This window comes from Acomys minous, assembly GCF_964271855.1.
Source record: "Acomys minous genome assembly, chromosome: 18".
Classification (NCBI taxonomy): Eukaryota; Metazoa; Chordata; class Mammalia; order Rodentia; family Muridae; genus Acomys; species Acomys minous.
The window spans coordinates 68,222,679-68,238,497 of NC_140501.1; the positions used below are offsets into that span (position 1 = coordinate 68,222,679).

At 44.4% G+C, this 15,819-nt stretch overlaps 1 protein-coding gene across 4 annotated transcripts in view; it reads right to left on the reverse strand.

Moving 5' to 3' along the window:
- RNASE10 (ribonuclease A family member 10 (inactive)) overlaps positions 1 to 15,819 on the reverse strand; it is a gene marked incomplete at its 5' end in the record, with an annotated part of 82,401 nt that overhangs the window by 14,437 nt on the left and 52,145 nt on the right. For 2 of the 4 annotated variants that reach the window (XR_014776404.1, XR_014776405.1), the window contains 2 exons: positions 8,084 to 8,326; positions 8,444 to 8,533. Of the gene's footprint in view, positions 1 to 6,601; positions 6,768 to 7,813; positions 8,327 to 8,443 lie in introns of those variants that run through there. The other 2 variants (XR_014776406.1, XR_014776407.1) reach the window with 2 other exon arrangements.

The window sequence follows — 15,819 nt, forward strand, 5'->3', positions numbered from 1 at the left end:
GGCACCCCAGAGCCAGTTACTAGATTGAAGCTCTTTATTTTTTTCTCTTAAACCAGAAAAATCACATAAAGTCGCTGATGATCGTTCAGGCAGCTACTCCAAAGTATTTTTAGTTTTATTTGTTTGTTTATGCCAAGGTTTTGTCTGGTAGCACAGACTAGCCTCCAACTTAGGAATTTCTCCCTTATTCTCCAAAATGCTAAAGACGCTAACCTGAACCCCACTCCCGGCACCTAACCTGAACCCCCACGCCCAGCAGCTAGCTTCTCTTCGTGTTGGCTATCTGTTTGCTGTAAATTTCTATTGTCGTGGCACATTCTGTGACCATTATGAAAACACCTGCAGGGTTTCATGAGCATAGGCCATGCTGCCACTCAGAGCTTTGGGGACAGGAAAGGAGGGAGGTGCGTGATGGGAGTGAATGGACCAAGACCGCCGTTCTCGGTTCCAATGAGCAGCATCAATGTCTAAAGAGTGATCTATTCCCATATGTAACCGCTCAGAGAAAGCCAGACTGTTGGGCGGAGGGGGAGACATGTTTCTGGTGCTCGATGCTTTCCCGCTACTCGGGTGGCAGTATATCAAGTACACTGTCAGGAATAAATTCTTCTACGTCATCGTCCTTATTAAAAGGCATGCAGAAAAAATTCAGCCACTGTTGGGAAAGAATAGCACCAGACCCTTTAGAGCTGAGCTATAGGCAGTCAGAAGCTGGCTAACAGGAGAGCTGGGAACTGAACTTTGGTCCTCTGGGAGGGGAACATTCTTAACCACTGAGACAACTCTGTAGCCTCCCATGTGTGGACTCATAAGCCAATGTTAGTTGGGACCACATGACCATCAACCATCAGCCCTGACACTTTGAACTCAGTTAAACTCTTCTTTTTATTATTACCCAGCTGCAAGTATCTTTATAGTAACAAAAACTGGAGTAAGGCCATATTGTAGTGGATCTGCCACTCTGTTTCATCCCAGTCCCTGCCACATGCTCCAGCTACGAGACAAACAAAAGAGAAAAGAAGGAGTAGAGTGTGGTGGCATGTACCTGTAATCCTGGTATTTGGAAGACAAACTCCTTTGAGACAGGAGGATTGCAAGGTCCTGACCTGCCTGGTATAGAAAGGCACTGTCTCACCCAATGAAGGAGGAGAAGGAAAAGGAGAAGGAGAAGGAGAAGGAGAAGGAGAAGGAGAAGGAGAAGGAGAAGGAGAAGGAGAAGGAGAAGGAGAAGGAGAAGGAGAAGGAGAAGGAGAAGGAGAAGGAGGGTGTTAGACAAACTGGGGTGGTGTTGGGTGTGGAGAAAAACCACACAGTACAAGCCAACTGATATCAGAAACACTGGGCAAGAAGTCCTCTTTAAATACAGCTCAGTGGTTAAGGGAAGGAGTGAGGGAGGAGGAGGAGAAGAGAGGGAGGGAGGGAGGGATGGAGCGAAAAGGGTAGGCAGGAAGTCATAAGGCCACCTATAAGGTGGGAAAGAAGCTCAGCGGTAGAGCGTATATCGACATACGCACAGTTTGGGATTCAATCTGCAACGCCAAAACCAAAATTCACTCATATCAAGTAGTGGCAAAAACATTTTTAAAAGAACTGCTTGCTCAAGGACACCATAAGACCTTTGCAGAGATGTTACCATTTCATCTCCTGCTTCATGCAGGAAAAAGAAGAAGAGGAGGAGGCGCAGGAGGAAGAGAAGGAGAAAAAGAAGAAAGAAGGAAGAAGAAGAAGAAAAAAAGAAGAAGAAGAAGAAGAAGAAGAAGAAGAAGAAGAAGAAGAAGAAGAAGAAGAAAGTGCAAAGAATCAAAAAAGAAGACACAGTCCAAGGTCCAGAGAGAAATTGTGTTAGTGTTTCTCACTTTATCCTGTCTTAGGATGATAGTGTTCAGCCTGGAGATGCGTATCCATCGGAGAACACATGCTTAGCAAACTGAAGTCTGCACCTTCACGCTCAGCACCAAAACAAACAAACACACCAAAGGAGTAAAGCAATACAGGCTTAAGGATTTGCTGAATAACTGCCAAACCAATGCATAAGACAAAAGGAGAGATGTGACCATTGTGCAGACTGTTGATCATTTTATAGCCAGTATGAGTCAGCCAGACTAGGGTGCTGAGCCACCAGGTTGCTCAACCTTTGCTGAGCTGCTGGGAATAGAGAAGGAGTCAGCATGGGCTGCTAAACCCACAGACTCTAGGCAGAAGCCTGGTTTCCCAGATCCTTGACTTCAAAATGATCGATCATGTCCACATATTAAAGGGGACCATATTGTGTGCTATGACGATAGAGTTTTCTTGTTGGGGAGGCAATGGTAATCTGTCTGTCAGAGTGATATGCAGGGCACATTGAGAATGTAGATCTCTGTCTGTAAAAGTGACTTTCTTCATGTGGGAAATCAGGTAGTCTCAGAACAGGGTGCAGATGCCATTCCCTCAGTGATAGGTCGGGGGCCTGTGTCCTACCATTTGTGTTTTTAAAAAGAGATGGACAGTGATTATTTTTAAAGAGATAGTAACTTCTGGGGCCTGGGAGACAGTGCAGCTGATAAGGTACTCAGGGGACAAGGGTGCACTCCATGAAGCGCATGTGCTCCCCCAACATGCACTGACTGAGGTAAATGACCTTTAAGAAGCAGACACATGAAGCATTCGCAGAGAGAAGACGCACCAGGCTGTGATGCTGTGGGATGTGTGGATTGGGGTCTAGTGCCAGGTCTTGTAGTCATTGAGCAGGTGCCCTGAAGGGACTCTGTCTCCCCTCCACCTTTCCCTGCATTCCAGCTTGGACGTGATGGCTTACCACATGCTCAGAAACAACAAAGATACATAATCATGGGCTGAGACCTCCAAAACTGCAAGCCCAAAGAAACCTTCTTTAAAAGAATAAGTTTCTTATCTTAGCTATTTGCTACCTTTAAGAGGAATGGAGTAACATGCCCTGTTTCTCTGTGGTTAGGCGCCGCTCCTTGGTGGCTAATGTGGTGCTAACTTGACTGGATCAATTTGCTCACATCTCTGCAATGGGTATTTTCACATCTCCACTTCACAAGTGAAGAAAATGAAGATCCCAGGGAGTGTATAACTGGGTGCTATAAAGTCCAACATGTAGGGGCTGGAGAGAGAACTTAGTGGTTAAGAGCACTGGCTGCTCTTCCAAAGGTCCTGAGTTCAATTCCCACAACCACATGGTGGCTCCCAACCATCTATAATGAGTTCTGGTGTCCTCTTCTGGTGTGCTTGTATACATAGAAGCAGAACACTATATACATAATAAACAAATCTTTTTCTGTTTTTAAATTTTTTATTTTTAAAACAATTTATTCAGATTACATCCTGATCATTATCACCTCACTTTCGTCTTCCCATTCACCACTACCTCTAAGACCCTGTTCCTCTCCCCTAGACCTGTGCCAGAAGGGAAGCTCCTCCCCACCACATGATCACAGCCTATCAAGTCTCATCTGGACAGCCTGCTTCCCCTTCCTCTGAACCTCTCCACCAAGAGGAAGTAGTCAAAAGGGGGCGCCAGAGGTCATGTAGTCCAACATGTAGAAAACAGCTCTGCACTTCTCATCGCCTAACACAAGTCCATTTCTTCACAGCACATGAAAAACCAAGAGAGAGAGAGTGTAAGGAGGTTTGGAGCACATATAGTCTTTTATAATATTTTCTAAAATTGTTCTCTGAATATGTGTGTGTACATGGTGTTTATGTGTCTGTATGTGTCCAGAAGAACTTGTACCTCAGATGTGTGTGTGTGTGTGTGTGTGTGTGTGTGTGTGTGTGTGTGTGTATTTTACCTGCATGCATGTATGTGCAACAAATGCACTCCTGGTGTCTGCAAGTCCAGAAGATGACATTGGATCCTCGGAATTGGAGTTACAGATGGTTGTGAGCTGCCATGTGAGTGTTGGGAATTGATCATGTGTCATCAGGAAGAGCAGCCAGTGTGAAACACTGTTAAGCCATCTCTCCAGCACCTGCTATCACTTTGACATGTGTTCTGGATTCAACTCAGGTCGTCAGGCTTGGGAGGCAAATGCCCTCAGGAACTGAGCCATCTCCCTGTTTGTGATGACATAGGTTCTTCACAGTGGCAACAGTGGCACAGTATGCCTTGGGAAGCCCGTATTATAGTCTATCAGGAAGCAGGGCCCTGGTCATACGTACCACACCTATACTCTCCCATAGTGTGTGCATAGCTGTCGTGTCCATCACAGGCTGGGACAGACAGCCAAAGAATTGCAGGTCAGAGAATGATATGTGCTTTTTACTGGTCTGGCTGTCTTCCACTCTGTGGAACTCTCCACCTGAAAGGCCTTGGCTAACTTGTTTTTATGACACTCTAAGTCCCATGAGCCTAGCTTTCAACCTACATCCTTCTTTTCCGGGCCAGCTAGTCTGCAGGTCCAACTCTGCCTGACTCTTTGCCATGACTGCCTCCTCACAGCATCTCTCCAAGTGCAGCCCCGAGGGTGCCCTTCTCCTTGCCTGGGGAGAAACCACTAGAAGGAGTGGCCAGTCCCCTGTGGCATTCAGAGACTCTTTAGCAAAAGATCTGCATCAGGCTCCTGGTGCTGGCATCCCAACTAAGGGTTCTTAGAGCTGAGCCTCCCACTGCCCAGGGGAGTAGGGTGTGGGAGAAGGGCTGAGGAGAGGGGAACCTAATGGGGCCAAGGGGTGCTCAGGGTCAGCATCCTAGTGCTCTGTCTGGTACACAGTTGAGCAGATGCCTGGGATGCAAGCTTGCATTTGCAAAGCCTAACAGGAGTCCCAGTTCTATGAGGAGGAAGAGGAGGAGGAGGAAGAGGAGGGGGAGAAGCAGGAGGAGGGAGGGTGGCTGTTACTGGTTATGACCCTTGAAAATATCTTATGGACTCTCTGCTTCTTGGACCACTGTGATGGGAGTGAATGGCTGTTGTCTACTACACTCTGCTACCACCACAACACTGTGCTTAAGCTCACAGCACCAAACAAATACAAACACTGATATAGGAAGTCAAAATAATTACATCATCTCTTATGTGGCTTTGATCAGGAATTTGTCACAGCTATGCAAAATAACTATTACAGCCATAATTCCAAACAAAGCTGCATTAAGAGTTTCTGGAGTTAGGATTTGAGCCATAATTTTAGGAGCATGCAAATCCACCTCCAGAAACACACAATCTTAATAGCTTTTCACATTGAGTTACTTCTGACCTGAGCAGCTATCTCAGTTGCTGAAATGTCTTGGTTGTGAGAATGAAGACCTGTGTCTGATCCCAGCACCTATGCAGAACTCTAGGTTTTTACTTTGTGCTGACTGTCCAGGCCCTGGGACGGGAGACCAGACTGTATCACTGGCTGGTCAGTCTAGCTAAGCTGGTGACGTCCAGGTGCCAGTGAGAGATTAGACCACAGAGGACAAGGTGGACAATAAGGAGGTCACAGGCCTGAAGAACACTGCAGGTTGACCTTTGCTCTTTGCCCTGCATACAGCCGCACCTCCAATACCTTCCCTGTGACTGTGCCCTTTGTTGATCAGTGGAATCAAATCGAAGACCCAGAAATGAATCCACACACATATCATCACTTGATTTTTGACAAAGAAGCCAAATCTATTCAATGGAAAAAGGATAGAACATTCAACAAATCGTGCTGGTCTAACTGGATGTCTACATGTAGAAAAATGCAATTGGACTCATATTTGTCACCATGTACAAAACTCAAGTCCAAGTGGATTAAAGACCTCAACATAAAACCACAGACACTAAATCAGTTACAAGAAAAAGTGGGGAAGAGCTTGGAACACATTGGCACAGGAGACAACTTCCTGAACAGATCACCAACAGCCCAGGCCATAACATCAACGATTAATAAATGGGACCTCATGAGGTTGAGAAGCTTCTGTAAGGCAGGAGACACTGTCAACAGAACAAAGCGACAGCCTACAGACTGGGAAAAGATCTTCACCAACCCTACATCTGAAAAAGGTCTAATATCCAAAATATATAAAGAACTCAAGAAATTAAACATCACGAAACCAAATAACCCAATTGAGAAATAGGGTGCAAAATTAAACAGAGAATTCTCAACATAGGAATATTGAATGGCTGAGAAACACTTAAAGAAATGCTCAACCTCCTTCATCATCAGGGAAATGCAAATCAAAACAACTCAGAGATTCCATCTTACACCCACCAGAATGGCTAAGATCAAAAATTCAAGCGACACCACATGCTGGCAAGGATGTGGAGAGAGAGGAACACTCCTTCATTGCTGGTGGGAATGCAAACTACAGCCACTTTGGAAATCTATCTGGTGCTATCTCAGAAAAAGAGGAATAGGGCTTCCTCAAGACCCAACTATTCCACTCCTTGGAATGTACCCAGAAGATGCTCCAGCACACAACAAGAAAATTTGCTCAACCATGTTCATAGTAGCCTTATTCATAATAGCCAGATCATGGAAACAGCCTAAGTGTCCATCAGTAGAAGAATGGATAAAGAAACTGTGGAATACTACTCAGCTATTAAAAAAAAAAACAAGGAATTCCTGAAATTTGTGGACAAATGGATTGAACTAGGAATGATGATAATGAATGAGTTAACCCAGAAGCAGAAAGACTCAAATGGTATACACTCACTTATATCAGCCTACTAGCCCAAGGGGCATGTCCCATGAAAGTCTTCACTTACCAGGAAACTGGGACAGAGGGGAGGACACCTATTGGGACTCTAGATGAGAGAAGCATGGGAGAATGGCAAAGTAGAAGGATCCAGAGGGTCCTAGAAACATACAAGAAGAACATTATGATAGGCAGAATGGGCCCAGGGGTCCCGCTCAAACTATGGCACCAGCCAAGGACAATACAGGCCATAAACTTCAAACCCCTACCCAGATCTAGCCAATGGGCAGGACATTCTTCATAGTTTGGTGGAGTGTGGGGTATGACTTTCACACATACTCAGGTGCCTCATATTTGACCACAACCCCCGGATGGGGAGACCTGGTGGCACTCAGAGGAAGGATAGCAGGCTACCAAGAAGAGACTTGACACCCAATGAGCATATCAAGGGAGAGGAAGTCCCCCTCAGTCATAGTCATGGGGAGGGGAGTAAGGGGAAAATGGGAGGGAGGTAGGAATGGGAGGATACAAGGGATGGGATAACCATTGAGATGTAATATGAATAAAGGATTAAAAATTCAAATTAAAGAAAAGAGGTGACAGTCTATAGACTGCACATTACGTTTTCCTAAGTGAATATTTACTTGATTAGAAATTCATTCTCAATATACACACAGATTCAAAAAGTCAGTCAGAAGCCTCTCAATTCTATTTCCTATGTATTAGGCTTAAAATACTTAGGTATGTTTTGTCTCCATTTTCACTGTTAATCTATAGTTGCTTCCACCACATAAACCTATGGAAAATGGCAATGCAAATGAAACAAATCCATAGTTTGAAATCATATTTACAATATCTAAACTTAATTTCATCTGCCATGATTTGTTAGCAGTCAGACTTATTGCAGACACTACTGTGAACAAACTTCTACCCCTTGTCTATCATTGACCAGGAGGAGGATGCCAAAGGCAGTGGCCTTGACCCTACCTCCTAGCAATGAAGGGATACCCTAGGGCTCTACCCATTCTGCTCAGGAATACACAAAGCATTAAGCACACTTTTCCCCAAAGTCTTGATGTTACGAAGTTGGTCTTAACCTGGCACCTGAGAAACTGGTTTTCAGGAAGGTTCCAACCACTCACTGATAAAAGTGGTTCACACCTCAAGCTGTGTACAAAAACCATGTGCTCATGCAGAACACTGTGAGTCCGGAACCCACTAGGCACAGGACACCCATATCACAGATTTCCAATGAACACTGGGCACATATGTTAAATTATGCATGTCCCATGAGACTCGGAAGGAGGCTGTGTAGGCTTGGTTCTCCTTTCCTCAGATGGATGCACCATCCATTCCTCTGTAATAAATCTGACCCAGGTGTAACTGTGTGCTGAGCCCTGTATACCTTGCTAGAAAAGCACCAGACCTGGTACCACTGTGGGAAGCAGCCCAGATGGAAACCAGCTGACGTCTCACCATCTTCAGGAGCCTGGAATCCTCCAGTCATTTCACTTTTGCTGTTTATTCCACTGTATTCCTAGAGGCCATGGGCAAAGCACATCATTCAGTGAGTTCCCCAGTGGGTGCAGAGGGTAGGACAACTGTTTCCTTCTTCTCCTTGAACGATGTTGTTCAGTGTTCTTCTTTGGTTTAGATGACAACCATGAATCAATCAATCCTTTTTCATAAGATAATTGTTGCATAACTCACCAGTATGGCCTAGGGCACAAAGAACAGACACAGTGAGATTATAGTGTATTTGAAAGCTGCAACCACTATGCTGGGCAGAATCTAAACTACTCTAAGCCTGTGGCTTCAAATCCTATAAACCAATACCTTGCCAATATGATGACTCCTGGGGTGGCTTCTGTCCCAACTGTCAACTGTCCAGCTACCAGCTTTTCCAACCCCCTCTCAGAAGCTCCGCCTTCCACTTCCTGTCCTTCTGTCCAGCTGATTGGCCAAACAGTGCTTTATTGACAACTGCTCCATCCACCCAAGGCATTCCTCCACAGCTAATTCTGGAGCACCTTCCAATTTATTGCTAGTGAGTCATACCTGCTTTACTGAGTTCATTTTCTTATGGACATTACATCCATATTATAGATGACATGTTTAATCCCTCCCTATAAATAGAACATTATAAGCTTCAAAAGAACACCCTATAGCATTGCTACTCTTATGATTTTTACATGCTGTAACTTCTTATTGTTTTTATAATTTAGCAATTTTTCTAGGCTACATCAAGTAACTTAGGAGGCCTATGATTGTTTTTGATTATTTTGAATTACATTTACTTAAAACAAGAAAACAATACCAAGTTATTTCAATCTAAGAAGGATAACCAAAACAGCAAAAGATCCATCACTTTTCATCTAAAATATGCCCTTTTATATTTCCCATCTTTGGCGTGATTAAACCACATCTACAGAAGTCAGTCAACCAGCTAGCAAGGGTTAAGGTTAAATTTGGAATTTTAATGCACCAAAAAGTCGTATTTATTTGTTTTTGGTTTTTTGAAACAGGGATTCTCTGTGTACTCTTGGCCATCCTGGAACTCACTCTGTATACCAGGCTGGTCTTGAACTCACAAGATCCACAGCCTCTGCCTCTGAAGTGCTAGCGCTAAAGGCATGTGCAACCATTGCCTGGCTCCTAATCTTATACTTTGCTACAGTGTTTTGTTTCCAAGTGTTGATATATTTACTATAAGACATACAGAATTTTGTATACTTGAGAGGAAAATATTGGGAATATTTCAGATTAAAATTATGAATGAATTATCACTACAAAGATGGTGAATCCCAAAATTAACTCTGGAGGAATTTCCATGTGAAGGAACCATCAGTGGTGACAGCTGAAAATACTTTTAAGAAGTAGATGAGAGAGGATGGAGAGATGGCTCCGTGGAAGAGCACAGGCTCCTCTCCCAGAGGTCCTATGTTCCATGCCCAGCAACCACATGGTGGTTCCCAACCATCAATAAAGGAACTGATGCCCTCTTCTGGCTTGCAGGTGTACATGCAGATAGAGCACTCATAAACATGAAATAAATAAATCTTTAAATTAAAGAAAGAGAAAAAGAAATAGACCACACGACTGGTTGAATATTGTAAAATATTGTCTTCCAGGCAGAATGTGGTTGTGGCAACTATGAGGACATTCACAAGGTTGAGCTTATCAATGTCTTATCATGGAGAGAGAATTCCACACTTCTTCCTGAAGATTCATAAGCAAGTAATAGTTGCTAAGGGGAGGGATGTGGGAGGCCACAACATGCCCTGAGGAACGACAGGCAGTTAGTGATTCTGAGAGAGGAAAAGACATTTCCTTAGGTGGTGTAGCCACTGGATAAGGTGCCCAAGGTTATAACAGCCTCTCACATATGTTCCTTTAAGAAACTCTAATGAAAGGTTGGGGAGATGGCTCAGAGGTTAAGAGCATTGGCTGTTTTGACAAAGGTCCTGAGTTCAATTCTCAGCAACCAGAACAATCTAGAATGAGATCTGGTTTCCTGTTCTAGCCCACAGGCAGAATAAAGTATAAATAATAAATGAATCATAAAAAGAAAACTATAGTGAAATCCTTTGGAATAAAGAGAGACAGAGATGGAGACAGAGACAGACAGACAGACAGACAGACAGAGGAGGGGCCGTTAACATCTACCCACAGGAACAAATTACAGGGCAGAGCTCCTAGGAGATGGAGACTCATTTTTCTTTAGGAGTATGGCTCCTGGTAGATTAAGGATGCTACAGGGCTTGGACCCAAATCCATGTGTACTTGGCGGCACTAATTACACTCAATGCTTATATAAAATGTAGTAATGAGGGCTGCAGAGATGGCTCTGCTGCTCTTGCACTGGACTACAGGACATACATACATTTGATTCTCAGCACTCACACAGTGGCTCAGGAACATCTGGGATTCCTTTTCAGGGAATCTGACCTACTTGAGCATCAGACACCTGTGTGGTACACACATATACATGTAGGTAACACACCAATGCACAAAATTAAATCATTTTTAAAAGGTAAACACATCATAAAATTTAAAGCCAAATGTGAGCCATAAAGAAGCATGCCTTTAAACCCAGCACTCCTGGAACACATGAAAACAGATTTATGGAGGCTGTAGGTCAGCCTGGTCTACACAGTGAATTCCAGTATAGACACAGATACATAGTGAGACACTGTCTTGGAAAAAACAGACGCTGCTGCTGCTATCCAATCACCCTGGTGCATATAAGCCCAGCATGCAGGGAAGCAGAGGCACACAGATCTCCCTGAGTTCAAGACCAGCCTGGTTTACAAAGTAAGTCCAGGACAGCCAAGGCCACACAGAAAAACCCTTCTTGAAAAACAAAAAAGCAAATAATAACTAATAATGATGATGGTGATGATGATGATGATGATGTCTGGTATGATGGTTCACACTTCTAATATAGTACAAACAAACAAACAAAGAAACGAAAACCAAGAAGATCCTGAGTTCAAATTATTTTTGACTACATAGCCAGATCCATTCCTAACTGTAGATGCTGCCCAAAAAATTTTTAACCGAAATACCTCCGTTACACATTAAAATTTTCACATAGTTGTGGATTCATGCTTTGAGTAAAATTAATAAAAGAAAAATGATGCATAAACTAAACTTTATGAAACTGAAGAACATCAAAACAGTGTTGAAATTATATCGCCAAAGAAATCCATCAAAAGCATCAGATGAGGCAGGAGCACAGGAAGGTCACAGAAGCAGCAGCCAAAGAGCCCTAAGGTAAAGCCGAGGGGACATGTTCTGAGGGAGCTGAGTATCCTACAGCAGTCACTGAGCTGTGACAACACAGGATGAGGGGAGGGCTAAGAACTAAAAGCTGGGGAGTAGCCTTCTGTGACCTAAAGGACAGCACCAACATCAACCAACTTCTCAGTAGATACGAACACCTGCTTGATTAAAATCCCAAAGAAAACTGTGTGATGTGGAGTAGGAGCAGGTGTGACCAAGGAGACCCTGGAGAACTTTTGCTTTAAGAGGAGAAGTGGATAATGTCCTAACAGAGCAAGGGCACAGTCACAGGGAAGGTATTGGAGGTGTGGCTGTATGTAAGGCAAAGAGCAACGGTCAATCTGCAGTGTTCTTCAGGAGCCTGTTACCTCCTTATTGCCTACCTTGTCCTTTGTGGCACTTATCATTCTCTGACCTGCAAGCCTTTGGCTGTCTGTCCCAGCCAGTGATGCACATGACAGCTATGCACACACTGTGGGAGAGTATAGGTGTGGTACATATGACCAGGGCCCTGCTTCCTGATAGACTATAATACGGGCTTGCCAAGGCATACTGTGCCACTGTTGCCACTGTGAAGAACCTATGTCATCACAAACAGGAAGATGGCTCAGTTCCTGAGGGCACCTGCTTATCAAGCCTGATGACCTGAGTTGAATCCAGAACACATTTCAAAGTGATAACAGGTGCCAGAGAGATGGCCTAGCAGTAACGAACACTGGCTGCTCTTCCTGATGACCCATGTTCAATTCCCAGCCGTCACATGGCAGCTCACAACCAACTGTAATTCCTGTTCCAAGGGATCCAATGTCACCTTCTAGACTTCTTATGCGCTGGCAATGCATGTGTAAACACACACACACACACATACACAGACACACACATCTGAGGTACATGTTCTACTAGACACACACACACACACAAAAAAACACCATGTGCACACACACATATTCACAGAAAAAAATTAAAAATAATTTAAAAGACTGTATGTGCTCTAAATCTCCATACACTCTGCTTGGGTTTTTTATGTGCTGTGAGAAAATGAACTTGAGTTAGGCAATGAGAAGCACAGGGCCATTTCCTTCATGTTGGACTACGTGAACTCTGGCGCCCCCTATCTGACCACCTCCCCTTGGTGGAGAGGTCTGGTGGCTCTCAGAGGAAGGGGAAGCAGGCTACCCAGATGAGACCTGATAGGCTGTGATCCTATGGTGGGGGAGGAGCTCCCCTTCTGGCACAGGTCTAGGGGAGGGGAATAGGTTGATAGAGGGTAGGGAGAATGGGAAAATACAGGTGAGGGGATAACAACTGGGATGTAATCTGAATAAATTATTTTAAAAATTTTTTTAAAATTAATAACAAAATATTTATTTATTATGTATATAGTGTTCTGCCTCTATGTATGCAAGCACACCAGAAGAGGACACCAGAATTCACTATAGACAGTAGGGAGCCACATTGTGGTTATGGGAATTGAACTCAGGACCTTTGGAAGAGCAGCCAGTGCTCTTAACCACTGAGTTCTCTCTCCAGCCTCTACATGTTGAACTTTATAGCACCCAGTTGTACACTCTCTGGGATCTTCATTTTCTTCACTTGTGAAGTGGAGATGTGAAAATACCCATTGCAGAGATGTGAGCAAATTGATCCAGTCAAGTCAGCACCACATTAGCCACCAAGGAGCGGCGCCTAACCACAGAGAAACAGGGCATGTTACTCCGTCCCCTTAAAGGTGGCATATAGCTAAGATAGGAAACTGATTTTTTTTTTATACGTTTCTTTCGGCTTGCAGTTTTGGAGGTCTCAGCCCATGATTATGTATCTTTGTTGTTTCTGAGCTTGTGGTAAACCACCATGTCCAAGCTGGAATGCAGGGAAAGGAGGAGGGGAGACAGAGTCCCTTCAGGGCAGCTGCTCAATGACTACAAGACCTGGCACTAGACCCCAATCCACACATCCCACAGCATCACAGCCTGGTGCGTCTTCTCTCTGCGAATGCTTCATGTGTCTGCTTCTTAAAGGTCATTTACCTTCAGTCAGTGCATGTTGGGGGAGCACATGCGCTTCATGGAGTGCACCCTTGTCCCGTGAGTGCCTTATCAGCTGCACTGTCTCCCAGGTAAAAGCAGGTAATATCTCTTTAAAAATAATCACTTCCCATCTCCTTTTAAACACACAAATGGTAGAGGACAGGACCCTGACTCATCCCTGAAGGAATGGTGTTTGGACTATGGTGCTCTGAGACTATCTGATTTCCCACATGAAGAAAGTCACTTTTACAGACAGAGATCTACATTCTCAATGTGCCCTGCATATCACATTGACTGGCAGATTACCCTCACCTCCTCAACATCAACAACAAAACACGGCATCATCGTAGCACACAATATGATCCCCTTTAATATGTGGACATGATCTATCATTTTGAAGTCAAGGATCTGGGAAACAAGGCTTCTGCCTAGAGTCTATGGGTTTAGCAGCCCATGCTGATGCCTTCTCTATTCCCAGCAGCTCAGCAAAGGCTGAGCAACCTGGTGGCTCAGCACCCTAGCCTGGCTGACTCACACTGGCTGTAAAATGATCAACAGTCTGTGCAGTGGTCACAGCTCTCCTTTCATCTTATACAATGTTTTGGCAGTTATTCAGCAAACCCTTGAGCTAATATTGCTTTTTTCCTTTTGTGTGTTTGTGTGTTTTGGTGCTGAGCATGAAGACTTCAGTTTGCTAAGCATGTGTTCTCCCTGTCCTGATAGGCAGACAGACTGGAGTCAATGGGAGGGCAGCTTGGTTTACTGGCATGAAGGGCTCTCTACTGAATCACTTATGTGTGATTTTCCTGTAGATGGAACCACAGGGCTAGGCTCTCCATGAGGAGGTTGGATGAAGCTTATTGAATCTGTCTTTCACTATCTTACATACAGACCCATTAAAGGCCATGAGGTAAAGTTCGGCCACTCTTTAGGAAGAACAGCATCAGATCCCTTAGAGGAAGCTACACACAGGTGGTCATGAGCTGCCCAATACAAGAGCTGGGAACTGAACTTTGGTCCTCTGGGAGGAGAGCATCCTAAGCACAGAGGCGAATCTGTGCCTCCTCTGTGTGGCCTAGCAAGCCAATGTTAGTTGTGGGCCACCTGATCATAGACCATCAACCTTTACATTTCTGAGGCCAATTAAACTTTTTTATTTATTATTGCCCAGCTGCAAGTATGTCTATAGTAACAAAAATCGAACTAAAGTAGCTTCTTAGCTGATCTATCACTCTGTTTCGTCCCCTTCGCTGCCACATGCTTGAGCTACTAGACACCAAAAGAGGGAAAAGGAGCAGAGTGTGGTGGCAGATAGCTGTAACCCTGCTATTGGAAGACAAACTCCTTTAGGACAGGAGGGCTGCAAGTTCCAGGCCAGCCTGGGTCACATAGACTCTGTCTCTCAAAATGAAGGAGGAGAAGGAGAAGGGGAGGGGAGGAATTGAAGCTGCGCACTTGTCACTGCGGAAACCAGAGGATGCTGAGGAAGTGGTTATTGTCCAGTGACTGCTTTAGGATCTGTGGAATGGATCTGACTTCTGAGACGGAGGGGAATCAGAGAGTGAAAGTGTGGAGGGAGTAACCGTGTGGTCCCCAGTCAGTTGGTCACAACCAGACTTTTAAAGGCTCAGCAGTCACAGAAAGTAGGGAAAAGGCTTGGTTTGCTCTTGGCCATAAGTCCCTTCTCTTTCTAAGTTCACACACAGACAGAAAGGGCCATCTGTGGACATATTGTGCACACTGTGAGCTGAGGCCCCTCCCTTTTTTTCTTAGCAAGTAAATATTCTCACTCTTGAAAGCATTGTGTCAGCCATTCTCAAGGACCAGTCTCAGGGTGGCAAATGGCCAGCTGAGTCTCTTCATGCAGCCTGCCCTTTAATAGTTCTGGAAGATGCACAGAGTTCCAGACCTGGGATGTAACTCATAGAGCAATTGCCTGGGATTCACAATGCCCTGTGTTCAGTCCTAGCCCTAGGGGATACAGGGGAAGGAAAATTAAGATCCCAGTTACATCTGAAGTGTAGCCTAAAACAAAAGGGGGATCTCCATAGAGGCTGTTAAGTCCTCCAACATCAAGTCTCCACAGCTCCCTCCTTTGTCTCCATGAGTTGACAGGTATTTTTACTTAGGTGAACATTCAGTCTTGCATTGGAAAAAGTCTGCACATTATCAACAAATGTGTGTGTGTGTGTGTGTGTGTGTGTGTGTGTGTGTGTGTGTGTGTTATAAATACAGTTAAAGGACATATAAATTTTCTTGATTCAGGGAATGAGCTGATGAGATGGCTCTGCCTGCAAAGATACTTGCTGCCAGGCCTAGAAACCTGAGTTCCTTCCTTGGAACCCACATGGTAGAGTGAGAAAATCTCCAACAAATGTCCTCTGATGTTTGTGTGTGTGT